Source organism: Lactuca serriola, chromosome 2 (genome assembly GCF_051521515.1).
Source record: "Lactuca serriola cultivar US96UC23 chromosome 2, Lser_US96UC23_V15, whole genome shotgun sequence".
NCBI classification, from domain to species: domain Eukaryota; kingdom Viridiplantae; phylum Streptophyta; class Magnoliopsida; order Asterales; family Asteraceae; genus Lactuca; species Lactuca serriola.
In genome coordinates, this window is record NC_136409.1 from 32,206,835 (window position 1) to 32,224,205 (window position 17,371).

The window sequence follows — 17,371 nt, forward strand, 5'->3', positions numbered from 1 at the left end:
AATTAATTGAAAACTTTTCCCCGAAATAAAACGGAAAACTTGATTGTGTGTTTTTATGTATATATCTTAATTGCTAATGTTTTAAATTTATAAAATTGATTTTATTGCAACCGGACTAATAAACACACTAGGAAGTGTAGCTAATCATGCAATAATATAGTTGTGGTAAGACCATGTGTCGAACTCAAGGGGAATTGTGATGAATTAATTTGGAGTTTTTGAGTATAAGTTAGGGGTTGTTTGGTAGGATCTGAATTTTCAAGATCTGAATTTTTAAGAGGTCTGAATTTCTAAGAGGGTCTAAATTTTTAAGATCTAAAATTTTAACATGTTGTTTGGTTGGAACCTCTGAATTGTTGTGTTGAATTACAAAAATGACCATTTGTTACGATAATAATCCTTGAAAGATCGATTAGATTAAAAACAGAATAAAATAGGAACACGAAGAATGGATCAAAATATGCTTAATGATTCAAAAGTCACAGCCTTAGAAGAACTCGATGAAGAATTGCTACTATAGAGGCGTGATTAGGGTTACAAGAATATTTTCAAAGATCACTAAAACACAGTGCATGCATGCACCTTAAATACTACAACCCTAATAACAAAAGACGGGTGCATTGGCCCAACCCAGTTACAATATATACAAAATAAAAGGCCAAATGATGCAACACTATGACCCAACAATCTCCCACTTTGCGGCAATTAAGGCAGGAGGCTCTTCACTTTGGGGGCTTCTTCGTTGTCTTGAAGAGCTTAGGCATCACAGCAAGCAGAGTGTTGCGAAAGGCAACGTACCAGCAAATCATATCTGAGAAGCTTTTCTTTGCAGCACCGTCATTCGCTGTACAATTGCATGTAATCTCCAACATGTAGTTTAAGCACAAAGTAGAGAAGAGATGTTTGTTAGGAAGTGCGAACAGACATTTAGAGAAATCACCACGTTCCTTAGAACCCAAATGAAACATCACGTTCCAGTTATATTTGTCAATCTTCCCCATCTGCATTTTGTTGATATCATTTGCTACTCCCCTGGGAAGGACAGTTGGCTTTCGCTTCACGGTAGTGACGATTTCCATGTCAAGTTTCGCAAACTCATTAACATACGAAACCAACATCCTTTTAATGTGTTCCACTATCGGCTCATACTTTTTCTCATCCTTTAGAAGGAAATGCAACAAGACTATCCAGTTGTAGGGATTGAGGCAAGTCAGATCAGCGAGAGTAAACTCATGTAGAACACTTTGCGAACCTCTTGCTGTTTTAAATTTGGCATTTGTGAAACTGCAAGTATCAACCGGTCCAACGACCTTCACTGCTATGAATTTTTGTGCACTCCAGGTTTCGTATTGTGGCTTCCTGTGTTTAAGATAAAACTCCATCAATGATTTGTTGACATTCGCATTAGATGGAGCTGCATTTGCAATTGGCCCAAAACACCGGAAGAGGAAAGCTTTCGCAGTCATGGGCATATCAAATTGCGAATCAGCTATATTTGCTAGCTCAAACAAAGCAACAGGTTCGATCCAGTGAATATTTGGTCATTCGATTGCTTCATTCACAATTCTCTCCATGGTCCACGCAGGAAATAAAGTTTTTTTGACTTTTTAGTGCGGCTTGGGCTTCACGTTCTGCCCTTTCCTTCTCTTCAGACTCCCTGATAATACAATTATGTTTGTCCAACTAAGCTTCTCGTTCAGCCCTTCATTTCAAATCTTGTTCATCGGGAACATCTTCATCACTTTCCAGCATTTTTCCTTCTCCCCTCGAACCCGAAGCTATATTATCCTTCGGTTCGTTTGATTTATCCTCATCATGACCAGATGAACCTGTAGGAGGATTCGTTGTTTCTCCCCCTTGTTTCGGATGGACATGGGACACCGAAACACCCTCCAATTGATTGAGCATGGCAATAGTCGGATGAAGTTTTCCAGCCAAATGCCTACGAGTAGTGAGTGGAAGCAGAGGATCATGGGCTTTAATTAGGTTGGAGAGCAGAGCATTAACATCCGAAACACAGCTTTTCATAATAGCTTGTTCGGATATAAGCTCATCAATTTCGTTGTTGGCTTGAGTGAGTTTGACAGACAAAACTCTGACTCTTGTTTGTTTTGCAGCGAGCTCATCCATGATCTTGCTTTCAACTGCTAGAATAGCATGGAGTTTTTCGATCTTGTTGGAGATGGCAGTCTGAAACTCAGTGTTTCTTGTTTGAAGATCAGTATGAAACTTCGTAAGAGCCTCCTTTTCAGTGCAAAGAGATATCCCCAGATTTGAAATGACCTTGTTCGCATTGGAAGTATTTTTCTCATAGGAGGTTTGGAAGTTCTTCATGAAAGTTTGAGTGTCAGTGATTAGTTTTTCGACTTTTTCGATCGCCTCTTTGCATGATGCTGCTGAGTCATCAACAACCTTATTTTCCTTTAACAGGCTCTCAGTGTGTTCTTTGGTTAGTTTGTCAAGCATTGCCTTGACAGTTTCTTGTGAGTGCAAACTACTGGACAAAGAAGAGGAGTTGATCAACGAATCCAACTTCTCGTTGATAGCCTTTAGGCGACGCTGTGTGACCGGAGCATCATCGTCACTTTTAGTCTGAATAGTGAATGGGCTATATGTGAAAGTTTCAAAATCAAAAGGAGCCCCTCCAAAAATAGTTTTTGAATCTCCCTGACGAAGAGGAGAGATTGGAGGATTCACATGACCTGAAGTGAAACCTGAAGCCCCTGCCCCCACATCAGATATATTGACAGTGATAGGAGGTTCACTAGTGTGGGTCGTAGTAGTGGTGATAGAATCAGTAAATAAATGAGTAGTTAAAGGAATATTAGTCTGTGGTTGAAAAGAAACAGGAGAGGGGGGGGGGGGGCATGGTACAATAGTTATTGGTGTAGTAGTGGTTTCAGGTGTATGTGGAGGAGATTGAAAGAAATCATTATAAGTTAGAGTTATTGTAGGGTTCGGTGATTTTGGAGGCAAAACTCCCTGTTGTGAAGAAGTGTCATCATGATGTTCATCCTATTGATAGCGAACCTCATAGGGAGTTTCAGACGGCGCATATTCACTTTCGCTTGAAGTAGGGGTTCGTTGCTTGCGGGCTTTTTTCTTGATCTTTCACCTCTTTGGTGCAGATGGACCAGTTTGACCTTTTCTTTTCTCTGTAGTATGAGCAAGAGCAAATGGACCCTCTTGAGCGCCTTGTTTCTTTTCTCCTTTCTTACCTCCTTTCTGACCCCCTTTCTTTGGTTTGTCTGCTTCAATAATGATGGATTGCATCTCAGGAGTTAAAGGTTGAAACCCAGAAATTGGAATTTTCGGGTAGGCTTCAAGAATTGTGCTTTGCTACTGGCACATTGTGAAACATGGCTTCAGGAATCGAGCCAACAAATAAGAACTTGGAGTTGTGAGCAAGAATAATGCCAGTGGTGTGAAAGCTTGAAATAGTAGCCCTCGACGCGTCTTGCATAACCGGAATATGGAACTTTTCGATTGCCCTCTGAACAATGATAGTCTAGAAACATGCGCAGGAGATTTCACTGTGACGAGTAGTAGAATGCGTGCTTTGAATGACTTGAGCCCAGAGAATAGCCCCAAAATCAATTTTGAGCCCAATGTAAACCCCATATATGATCGCGATAAAAAGCTTACAGACACAATAAGATCTGGTGTCTCGTTCAGAGAAGGCCTTGAATAGCAGGGTAAAGAGCCCATTCCACTGTGGTGGCAAGTTAGGTTTTTTGAACTTTGAGACAGCGTTTAGGGTTTCATTGTACCCTATTTGATAGAACATTTCCAAGAGGGTGGCGTTAGTGAAAAATTCAGGATTAATCATGTCGTCGGTTTGAGCAAGCCCTAAGATGGAACAGAATCGAGATTTGGTGTAGGAGGTTGTTTTGTTGTGGTTTTCAAACATGATTCTCTGTTCTTCCTTGATGTTACTTGCAGAAGTATAGGCTTTGGACAGAAGATACATTGGAACACTCTCCATCTTAGTCAAAGCGGTAAGTAGAGGAGAGTATTTCAAGCATTCAACGATGGGAAGAAGATAGTTGTCATACTTAAAAGGATCAAGATCAATCACCAGGTTTTGATTTGGCTTGATGGGAAGAAGTGACGATTGTGCTGTTTAATCTTGAGCAGAAGGAGTTTGTAACAACATAAACTTTCAAACCAAATTTTTTCATTTTTAATTTCATCAGACACATGTGATTTTATTTTAACACCAAATATCCGCCAACAAAAGTTTTCAAAACATTATATCAAATCCAGGATCCACGATGTAACTCCGTCTAAACTGTGTGTGTGTGTACAATAAGGTCGGTGCCTTCCTGCGATCCTAGCTAGTACCTGAAACACATATCACATAACACGGTAAGCATAAATGCTTAGTGAGTTCCCCAAAATACCATGTACATACAACTAGCCACTCGAGGCTATAACTCTACGAGACCTTCTGATCACTGTGTCTCAGGGGCCTTCCGGTCCCACATTCTGAGTAGATCTTGCGGTCCTACTCTGTCGACACTCAGGTTCGTACCATATTGACCTTCCGGTCCATACACTACTGACCTTTCGGTCTATACCCTGTTGACCTTCCGGTCCATACGCTTTTAACCTTCCGGTCCATACCAGGCTACTTATAACATACAAAACATATATATCACATAACAACGTATATCACATACTCATCACAGCACATAAGACCTTCCGGTCAGACATAGATACCACTCTAGGTAAGGTATAGTGAGAAGACTCACCTTGTATGATGTCTAGTAACTCACGTGCTTGATATCCCCGAACTCGAATCAATGACCTAGCCCCCGCCTAATCACATAAAGTAATGATCTCAAATCAATAACGGCTCTCAAGGCTAGGTTAATCCCTTCCCATGTTCTCTGAGAAGGCTAAAATACCATTTTACCCCTCTAATGGTCTAAAAGTTCGCATGTTGACCAAACCCTAAAAGGCAATGAAAGTCAATTGTAGGGAGGTACGTTGCGCGTACCAGCTCTGTACGCGGGGCATACTCCGTGGTCATCCAGAATCAGGGAACTCAACCCCATACGCGGCGCGTACTGGGATTACGCCCAGTGTAAGTCCCAGTTTCATACTTTCATGATTTTTGATCTGAATAGATTAATACATAAGCTCATATTTCAGATCTAGGCGCTCTACTATCTCTTAAGCCATAAAGTCGAAACCTTTAAGCCTTTGCATGGCCGTAAAGGTCACCAAACACTTCAAACACATATCCTCTATGCCCATTAAGTCCTTAATCATGCATGACTCAATATTAACGATCAAGTTTGGATTTTTATGGATCTACAACACATTTTATACTGAAATGGGGGCAAATCAAGGCTTATGGAGACTATCTACTCATAAAGTCTCCATCTTGGGACAAAACCCTAAAAATTGGTCCATAATGCACAAATCCAAAATGATGAAGAAAGTTCTAAGCTTTTTACCTCCAAGTGATGCTCCAACCTCTGTAAAGTTCAGATCCAAAGCTTGCACTCCAACTCTATCTTCCACAATGGCCCTCTCTTCTTCATCACAAGCACACAATGAAACTTTCAAGCTCAAAAGCAAACACACAATCTTAGAACTAAGGTTGGCTCTCTTAGGGTTTCATTCTCTGGAAAAGGTGGCTGAGGTGAAGGCCATAACATTCCTTTCTATAGTGCTCATGTCTCATTTAGGGTTTGAGTCTAGGCCCACTACACCCAGCGTAGACTAAGGTACGCCCAGCGTACCAGGTAGACTCCGCGTCCAATGCACGCTCATGAGTACGTGCAGCGTACTCTTCAGTACGCCCAGTGTACTCACTTGCTATACTTTTCTTTTTGGGGTAAAATTTGACAAGTTTGATGAAGAAGATGGGTTAGAGAGATATACCTGAATTTCGGGGTGTTACAATTCTCCCCCACTAGAATCAGACTTCTACCACGAAGTCTTATGTCGCAAATAACTCCGGATGCTGCTCCCGCATCTCCGAATCCGGCACCCAAGTCAAATTGGACCCTCTCCGATGTTGCCACTAGACCTGAACCAGAGGCACCTCCTTGTTCCTCAGAACCTTGATCTTCCGATCCAAGATCACGATCGGCTTCTCAATGTAATTCAGGCTTGCGTCCACCTGAATGTCCTCTAGTGGTACCACTGTCGTCTTATCGGCCACACACTTTCTCAACTGGGATACGTGGAAGGTATCATGGATCTGACTCAACTCCTCGGGTAACTCCAAACGGTATGCTACCTTACCCACCCTAGTAATCACCCTGAATGGTCCAATGTATCGGGGCCCCAACTTGCCCCTCTTCCTGAACCGGATCACTCCCTTCCAAGGAGATACCTTCAGGAGTACAGGGTCTCCAACTTGGAACTCAAGCTCGGATGGTCGCCTATCTGCGTAACTCTTCTAGCGACTCTGGGCTTTCAGTAACCTCTGTCTGAATTGCTAAATATGCTCAATCGTCTTAAGCACTATCTCAGTGATACCTATCACTCGTTGTCCCACGTCACCCCAGCAGATGGGAGACCCCCACCTCTTCCCATATAACAACTCAAATGGAGGCATACCAATACTCGAGTGGTGGCTGTTGTCGTAGGAAAACTCAGCTAAAGGTAGGTACGTATCCCAACTTCCACCGAAGTCCATGAAACATGCTCGAAGCATTTCCTCAAGCATCTGTATCGTCTGCTCACTCTATCCGTCCGTCTGTGGGTGATAAGCGGTACTGAAGTGCAACCTAGTACCCAAATCCTCATGAAACTTCTTCCAGAACCTACAAATGAAACATACATCTCGGTCTGACACAATCAAGATCCGCACCTCATGCCGCAACACCACCTCCCTCACATATATCTCTGCCAGCCTCTCTGTAGAAGAGCTCTCACTGATAACAAGGAAGTGAGCGCTCTTCTTCATCATATCCACAATCACCCAAATTACATCAACACCCGTCGCGGTCCTAGACAATTTGGTGATGAAATTCATAGAAATTTGTTCCCACTTCCACTAAGGAACCTCTAGTTGCTGTAACTTGCCATGCGGACGTTGGTGCTCGGCCTTAACCCGTCGACAGGTCAAGCACCTCTCTACTACCCATGGAACATACATCTTCATGCAGGGCCACCAGTAATCTCTCTTTAGGTCCAAGTACATCTTAGTGGCCCCGGATGGATCGAGAATCTTAATCTGTGCGCGTCCTCCATCAATATGCTACGTGCCCCGCCTATAAACGACACCCAAATCTGACCGTGAAAGGTCATAAGCCCTCGGCTATCGGTAACAAACTCGGATACCTGCCTAATCACCCTCTCTCTCTTGCGGTTCTCCGGTCTCACAGTCTCTACCTAGGCCTCTCGGATGGTATACATTACCGGAGTCATCACCGTCATCCTCATGCATATATCTCGAATCGGGGCACTCTCCACAGTGCGGCTCAGAGCATCGACTACCACGTTAGCCTTGCCCGGGTGGTACAAGATCTCATAGTCACAATCATTTACCACATCCAACCATATCCTCCGGTGCATGTTCAGGTTGGGCTGATCCATCAGATACTCACAACTCTTGCGGTCCATGTATATGGTACACCGAACCCCATACACATAATGGCGCCATATCTTGAGGGCGAACACCACTGCCCCCAACTCCAAATCGTGGGTGGGATACCTTGTCTCATGAGGCTTCATCTGTCTCAATGCGTATGCTATCACATGCCCTCTCTGCATAAGCACCGCACCCAACCTCGATATAGACGCGTCATAGTACACCACAAAATCTTCCATTCCCTCTGGAAGGGCTAACACCGGGGCTTCGGATAATCTCTGGTGAAGAGTCTCAAATGAGGTCTGCTGCTCGGGACCCCAAGTAAAAAGCAACACCAATCCGGGTTGATCTGGTGAGGGGAACATAAATCTTGGAAAAATCCCTGATAAATCCCTAATAATAGCCGGCTAACACCAGAAAACTCCTGATCTTGGTGGGGGATCTCGGCACCTCACAACTCATAACAGCCTCAATCTTGGCCGGATCGACCAATATCCCATTCTAGTTATAGAGGTGTCCCAAGAACCAGACCTCTAGTAACCAGAAATCACACTTGGAGAATTTGGCATAAAGCCTCTCCGATCTCAACACTCCAAGGATCTCTCTCACATGCTCCTCATGCTGCTCTCTAGATCTCGAATACACTAGAATATCATCAATGAACACAATCACCGATCGATCCAACATCGGCCTGCACACTCGATTCAAGAGATCCATGAACGTTGCTGGTGCATGGTGAGCCCAAAAGGCATCACCACGAACTCGTAATGCCCATAAGAGTCCTAAACGCCGTCTTCGGGATATCCTCATCCCGCACCCTCATTTGATGATATCCAAACCTCAAGTCTATCTTGGAGAACCAAGATGCACCCTACAACTGATCGAACAGATCGTCGATCCTCAGAAGTGGATAACGGTTCTTGACCGCCAACTTGTTCGACTCCCGGTAGTCAAGACACATCCGATGTGAACCATCCTTTTTCTTGACAAAAAGGATCGGCGCTCCCCACAGTGAGCTACTTTGTCGGATGAATCCCTTCCCCAGCAACTCCTGAAGCTGCGAGGATAACTCCTACATCTCTGGCAGTGCAAGGCGAGACGGTGCCTTGGCAATAGGCGCCGCTCCCAGAACCAAATCAATATGGAAGTCCACCTGCCTCTCCGGAGACACACCCGACAATTCCTTGGGGGAAACATCCGGGAACTCATGCAATATCGAAACCTCATCGACAGAGCTCGGCCTCTCTGTGGCAGCTCGTATATGCATCACATAGGCAACAAACCCCCTACAACCCTGCTGTAGACTCTGTCTCGCTCTGGCAGCCGAGCAAAATGCTGACCCAGATCGGGTACACTCGCCATAAAACTTATGTACTCCCCGACTAAGGTCTTGTATGGTCACCAACTGATGCTCGCAGTCGATAACAACTCCAAATCAGCTCAACCAGTCCATGCCCACGATCACACAAACATCCCCCACCGTAATCGGTACCAAATATATCGGGAACTCAACACCGAAAATCTCGAGCACACATCCTCGAATCACATCAGTAGCAAAAACCGCTTGCACGTCAACTATATAAACTCGCAGAGGTCGACTCAATGCCTCTTGTCGGATACTGATGTGCTGACTAAACGCTAATGACACGAAAGATCGACTCACACCCGAGTCAAACAACACCAAAGCAGGTACAGAATTCACAAGAAAAGTACCTATGCACATCATTATATAAGCACATATACCTCAAATATAGCATAAGCATAAGAATACATACTAGCCATGGACCTCCTATGTTGTTATCTGGAAGGCTCTCCCGCATGCTTTCGGTGCCTCGGCCTTCACTGGCCAACCCTCAGTAGCTCATGCAGCAGCAACGGCTGATCCCTATGCTGATCCCTGTAACAGTTTTGGGCACTCGGCCCTCCGGTGACCAGTCTGGTTGCAATGAAAGCAAACCATGAATCCGTTGGGGCAGTCCCTGGCTATATGCCCCTCCTTGCAACATTTGTAGCAAGCACCTGCTCGACAAACACCATCATGTCCCTTGTCGCACTTCCCACAAGTGCGGCCCTTCTGGCCTCCAGATCTCGTATCGGCAGGCTTTGCCCGCTTTGTTGCCGACTGAGACTGTATCGGTCGCCTATCCCTCCTCTGAGACTCGGGTTCCTCCCTGGCCTGAGTCTCCAGCTCAATCTCCCTCTTCCGAGCATTTGCCTGGAACTCGGAAAATGTTCGATATGTCGAGTTCGCCACGAACTCCCGAATGTCTCTCCTCAGTATGCTTAAATATCGGCTCATGAGTGCCTACTCAGAAGACACGTGCTCAGGGAAAAACAACGCCCTCTTATGAAACATCCGCGTGATTGCCGTCACAGACTCTGTCCCCTTCTTGAGGGACAAAACTCATGGGCCAAACATTCCTTTCCACCGGGGGAACATACTCGTCTCTGAACATAGTGGTGAACCACTCCCAGGTCACCATAGTGAGCTCTGCAGGAGTAAAATCTTCCGTCACAAACTTCCACCAGTCCTTCGCTCCCAAGCGAAGCCGGTTCAGCGCGAACCGTACTCTCAAATGTTCCGGGCAGGAACAAGTATAGAAACATCCCTCAACGTCAGAGATCAACCTCATAGTGGCTATCAGATCCTGTGTACCATCAAACTTTGGTGGCTTCGTGTTGCTGAACTCCCGATACAGCAACGAGTCACCCCCTTGTGGCCTGGCAGCTGCGACAGCTGCGGTGGCTGCAGCAGCAGCAGCCTCCGAAACAGCAGCGTATCGCTCATCGAACATCTCAATCAATGTGGTCTTAATAGACCCAAACATCTCCAGTATAGCCTCTCGTATAGTTGCGGCCACCTCATCATGTATCATCCGACGAATCTCCTCGTCACTAACACCGTTGCTCTTAGGTGTGTGGCGTGTACCAACCATGATGTCTCTGAAACACAGCACAAAATAAATCAGAGACTCACTCTAGTATACTCATACTCTATAACTCACCCCTACTTGTTCCTTGGTACCCTAAGGATTCATACTTGGACTGCTCACCGACCCAGTGTTTCCAGTAGTACGGGCCCTAAACTACCTTCCACACCACATCAGTATTCACCCCAAGTCCTCCTCCTAGGATTCCAGATCACAAGCACTCTACATCTTAACACACATAGTCCACTTTCTAGTAGACTTCTCATAAGATTCTCTTTGCTACCTACTTACTCTCGAAGTAAATCACATTAACAGTAACTCCAAGGCTAAGGCATCACAAATCAGGCCACTCTAGTCCTAGATATGAATACCTAGCCTATTCTTTAATCGGCATAACGTATCACATAATATCACATAATATACACGTAAGGGTATTTTGGGAAATCAACGTTCGGGTACTAGCTGATTGTACACACTGCTCTTTTCTGATTTCTTGAAAACCTTTTACTAATCTTAGAAAATCGATTCTTTTCTTTATGAAAACTTTTCTTAAATCCGCAGTTTGAGTTCAGATATGCCTGAAGGTGTATCTGAATCCCTCAAACCAAGGCTCTGATACCAACCTGTAACAACAGAAACTTTCAAACCAAATTTTTTTCATTTTTAATTTCATAAGACACATGTCATTTTATTTTAACACCAAATATATGCCAACAAAAGTTTTCAAAACATTATATATAATCCAGGATCCACGATGTAACTCCGTCTAAACTATGTGCGTGTGTACAATCATGCGGGTGCCTTCCCGTGATCCTAGCTAGTACCTGAAACACATATCACATAACACGGTAAGCATAAATGCTTAGTGAGTTCCCCAAAATACCATGTACATACAATTAACCACTCGAGGCTATAACTCTACGAGACCTTCCAGTCAATGTGTCTCATGGGCCTTCCGGTCCCACATTCTTAGTAGATCTTCCGATCCTACTCTGTCGACCTTTCGGTCCATACCATACTGACCTTCCGGTTCATACACTGCTGACCTTCTGGTCCATACCCTGTTGAACTTCTGGTCTATACACTGTTGACCTTCCGGTCCATACCAGGCTATTCATAACATACACAACATGTATATATCACATAGCAACATATATCACAGACTCATCATATCACATAAGACCTTCCAGTCACACATAGATACCACTGTAGGTAAGGTATAATGAGAAGACTCACCTCGTATGATGTCTAGTAACTCACGTGCTCGATATCCCCGAACACGAATCAATGACCTAGCCCCCGCCTAATCACATAAAGTAATTATCTCAAATCAATAACGGCTCTCAAGGCTAGGCTAATCCTTTCCCATGTTCTCTTAGAAGGCTAAAAGACCATTTTACCCCTCTAATGGTCTAAAAGTCAACATGTTGACCAAACCCTAAAAGTCAACGGAAGTCAACTGTAGAGAGGTACGCTGCACGTACCAGCTCTGTATGCGGGGCCTACTCTCTAGTCATCCAGAATCAGGGAACTCGACCCCCTACGCGGCGCGTACTAGGATTACGCCCAGTGTAAGTCCCAGTTTCATACTTTCATGATTTTTGGTCTGAGTAGATTAAGACATAGGCTCATATCTCAGATCTAGGCACTCTACTATCTCTTAAGCCATAAAGTCAAAACCTTTAAGCCTTTGCATGGCTGTAAAGGTCACCAAACACTTCAAACACATATCCTCTTTCCCCATTAAGTCCTTAATCATGCATGACTCAATATTAACGATCAAGATTGGATTATTGTGGATCTACAACACATTTTATACTGAAATGGGCAGATCAAGGCTTATGGAAACAATCTACTCATAAAGTCTCCATCTTGGGACAAAACCCTAAAAATTGGTCGATAATGCACAACTCCAAAATGATGAAGAAAGTTCTGAGCTTTTTACCTCCAAGTGATGCTCCAACCTCAGTAAAGTTTAGATCCAAAGATTGCACTCCAACTCTAGCTTCCACAATGGCCCTCTCTTCTTTTTCACAAACACACAATGAAACTTTCAAGCTCAAAAGCACACACACAAGCTTAGAACAAAGGTTAGCTTTCTTAGGGTTTCACTCTCTGGAAAAGGTGGCTGAGGTGAAGGCCATAGCATTCCTTTTTATAGTGCTCATGTCTCATTTAGAGTTTGAGTCTAGGCCCACTACGCCCAGCGTAGACTAAGTTACGCCCAGCATACCGGGTAGAGTCCGCGTCCAACGCGAGCTCATGAGTAAGCGCAGCGTACTCTTTAGTACGCCCAACATACTCACTTGCTATACTTTTCTTTTTGGGGTTAAATTTGACAACTTTGAAGAAGAGGAAGGGTTAGAGAGATATACTTGAATTTTGGGGTGTTACATAGTTTCATAAGATCCCGCCATTGATGATTTCTTGAGGAAGAACATGATGAACAGTAGAGAGGTTTTGATCGTCGAAATTCTTTGAGAGTACTTGTGAGTGGTAATGAGATATGAAGAGCCAAAAACCCTTTATACCATTTGTTTGGTGAGAGAAATCCGGAGAGAGATTGTATCAGGTACTGAAAAGTCGCCTGTAAAAGCGCGATTGACAACTGTTAGGTCAGAAACGTGTGTCAAGCAGCGGTAAAGTAGGCGTCCTTTCACATCTTCACGCGCCCCAAATCAAATCTTATCTCTTTAAAAATAGTCGTTTCATTTTTCCGTCTTTTTGTATCCATTGTAAATGTTAACTTCTGCAGTAAAGACTTTTAATTGACATGCGTAACTGAGATTAACCATGAGGACGACGAACCAGACTTTGGAAAATCACTAGGATCTTCATGCAAGAGTGTGCCAAAGATAAAGAAATAAAACAATAATAATCTATGGGATGCTAGTGATGTCTAATAAGACATGAAACAGATGGATCCCAGGCATAGATCTCTTCCTTCGAAGTCAAGAGAGACTAAGAAGTGTGTGTGTGTGTGGTTTCCCGTTGAAATATGATCAATAGTTTGATAAGAAACATTGAAAGGCATCTTTTGATTAGGCTTCAAGGGTGGCTTCATCTTCAGCCAAACTCAGAAACTTGATATAACTACAAGAGTTGGATGAAGTACTTGTCTGACCAGTGTAGTCATAATAACAAGTGCTTTGGAATTATTTTAGTGACTTGGATAAATGTAGAAATCTCGAGAAAAATAAAACTGGATCTTTTGGGAAGAAATGCCTTCGGACTAGAGCACTTCATAAAGATCTCGCAAAAGAAAAAGAGATTTCTTGGTATAGACAATGAAAGTGGATTTTCAGTAATTCCATGGTGAAAAATTTAGAAAATTTAATTGTTCACCGTCAATTCATAAAAATGTGTTGGATTTTGGGTGTCACTTAGTTCATGGTTGAACGAAACTAAGATCATTAACACATATGTTATGTAACCGTAAACCTCAGTGGTAATTTCTGAGAGTCTCAAGGTTACGCTCATGAAAGAGAAAGTGATGGAGAACAGTTGAGGTGATTCCAAAGAAACGAATGTACCTCTGCTATGCGAAAGTGGCCAAACAGAAAACTCTTAACTCAAGGTGAGAAGAGTACGGTAGCTCATGACTTATGTGAATTCATAGCCTGATTGGGAAGAAATGATTTGTATAATTGATTCATTAAGGCTTCAACATAGAGTCGTTGAGGCTTCAGCCAACATGTAGTAGCATGCTTCTAGGGACACTTAGCTAATACATAGGTAAAGAGATGTATACCTGCCCATCATATGAATTGAGAGAAATAGTGAATTTGTACCTTCCAAATCAGCTCAATTATCTAATATTTTTGGTATTTTATATTTTTGTGAAACTAAAAGAAATAAAAATAAACACAAAAATATTTTCATATTTTTGTTTTTCTGAAAGAGAAATAAAAACAGAAAGAAATAAATATGTTTGAATTTTGGGATTTTCTGAAAAAGAAATAAAAACAAAAATAATTTAAAACAAGACAATGATAAGAGAAAATATACATAGTATACAAAAGGATACAAGAAGATCCTAACCACAAATGAACAGTGGAATACAAATCACTGTAAGCGTTCGCACCTATTCATAGTGTCAAAGTAGACTGCGAATCACTATGAGAGTTCACACCAATTCGCAGCGATAACTTTATGAATGCGAAAGTGGTTTCGGAACAGATTCAGCTTCCATCATTCCTGGGCCTTGAAGTATTCTCTTGAAGGTTAGTTCAGGTAAGGCTTTCGTGAATATGTCAGCTAACTAATCAGTGGATCGTAGGAAGTGTATCTCAACATTTCCATCTTTCACATTATATTTAATAAAGTGATTCTATAAGGCCACTAATCACGTAAAGTTGGCAACTTTACACACATGCATGGCTTAATGGGGCTTAAGAGCTCAAATAGAGCTTAACAAAGGTCTTAACACATGTAGGGTCCAAGATACACCATAAAGCTTGCATTTTTATTGTTAAGGAGACCAAAAGAAGCCTAGATCTAACAGCAAAACTTTTGGAGTGAGTTAAGAAGCTCATCAATAACTCCAAGGACTCAAAAACCATAAAATAATAACATAACTAGATCTAGCATCATGGATCATCAAGATGTGAGCTTTTTACCTTAAAAAGCTTGTAAATTCTGAGCTATCCATAGATCTTCAAGCTCAAGACACTACTCCAAAAGGTCCTCTTCTTCTTATCCTTCACAAAACACCAACAAACACTCTTTATTGCTCAAAACATACAAAGACACACTAGAATTCGATTTATGGACAAAGGAAGGTGAAGGATGGCAAAACATGAACAAATGAGACTATCATAAGGTTTAAATAGGGTGAAAATACTAAAAACTAGGGTTTCATTAATTCTCATGTACACTATGTGTACTCCACGTACGCCCAACATACGTGGATGGCAATCATGATCAACTTCGGGCTAGTACGCTAAGCGTGCCACCTAGTATGCCCAGCGTACTTTCTTAATTTTTTAATTGGGGTTGTTTTGGTTATTTCTAGAGGGAGGAGCCTTTGATGGCAGCAGCTCGAGTGTGTGTTTTACCCGACTATTGTTTGAGGTGAGTCTTTTCACTATACTCGTGGGTCGAAGGCACCAATTTCGGTCCACTAGATTATATTTGTAAGATGATACTTATCCTTGTGACATTTGCTCATATGCATGTATGTGCTTGTTGTCTATGTGAATCATGCTTATATGTTTGTATGCTTATTTTTGTGGGGTTGATATGGATTCAAGGGTTTATACAGACGCGACACAGCTACAAGCTGTTATATAGAGTCACTATGGAATCGGGGTTGATATGGACCGGGGGTTGATACGGAGCCAACACAGCTAAAAGTTGTTACATAGAGTCATTATGGACTCGGGGTTGATGTGGACCCGCGGGTTGATACAGACCCATCACAGCCACATGCTGTTATATTTATATATATATATATGTTGTATGTGTTATTTTAGGAAACTCAATAAGCTTTGTGTTTAAGGTTTATGTTTCAAATGTTTTCATGTAGTTTGGTTTCAAAAGGAAGGGCCTAACTTGATCGCACTACATACCCTGGAGATACATTCTGAACTAAATAGTTATGAATTACTCTAATGTTTTGAGAATATTGTTATTCTGGTAGTCTTTGAGATAATAAATGAATGGTTTTGACTTAGATAAGAATGAAATGTTTACTCGGTATTTTTGGGACGTTACATCTCGCCTCAAACCAAGCATCCGAATTTGTCGACATATGCAAGTTACAATTAATCATATAATTGTCCTACATCAAGTACATAACACAACGAATGGGACGTGTTTGGTGCCTTCGACCCAAAGGCATAATGAGAAAACTCACCTCAAAACCAAGATGATAGCTAGAAGAACGCAAATCAGAGTATCGACTGTACATGTCACCTATATAGCAAAAGAAAGATCAATCCTCAAGCCACAACTCAAACACTACCCAAGTTACCGTAGATGACCTAAAGTCAAACTTATTCAAAGCCAAGGGTCAACGGTCAAAATTCAACCTCCAGTTGGTCACCACGTTGTGGCCATCCTTGTGCACGTCATGGTTGCTACACCATCAAACAGACGAGCCTTTACCCAATCGCCATGTCGTTGCGACCTAAGGCCAATTCATAAGCACTGAGTTCCTAACAACTTAATGGGTTAAGCTATTTTCTTCGATTCCTAGGACTCAAAAGCTCAGATCTGGTCCTTTTTATGGTCTAAGTGGATAAAATTTCTAACTTTATCTCTTTATACTATCTAAGAGAAAAAGATCTCACTCCTAGGTCCAAAAAGGGCAAAGCACAAGTTGGCTCACATCAATAAGCACTTAATCTTGAAGACGTCTACTCCAACTTTCCCGTAAAGGTTTCTAGCATCACAAATAACATAAAAATCCATGATTTACATACATTTATGTCAAATGCATGTCTTGAACTCTTATTAGGTCAGAATGAGAATTTATGGTCAAAAATCCATGCATGACACAAAAACTCATTACTAATCCAGATCCAAAGATCCAAATACTCCAAATGGCTTGGAGATTCATAAAGTTGCGAACTTTATGAGATCTCACCATTGTAACCAACAAGAACATGAAGATTTAGGTACAAAACTCAAGATCTAGCAACCTATCATTATAAAAATCGAGTCTTGGACACTTACAAAGGTTCAAAAGAGTGTTATATCAAAGGATGAGAACTTGCTTATTGATTCCTATCTCACTTCTTCTTCTTTCTTCCTTCAATGGCTTGAAAGAATACTAAAAATGGCTTAAATAAAAGTGGAAGGAGATTAGGTTTTCTTAGATCTAAAGGAGGCTGATGGAGGGTGATGGTGAGAAAACCTTAGCCTCCTCATTCCTTTAAATAGG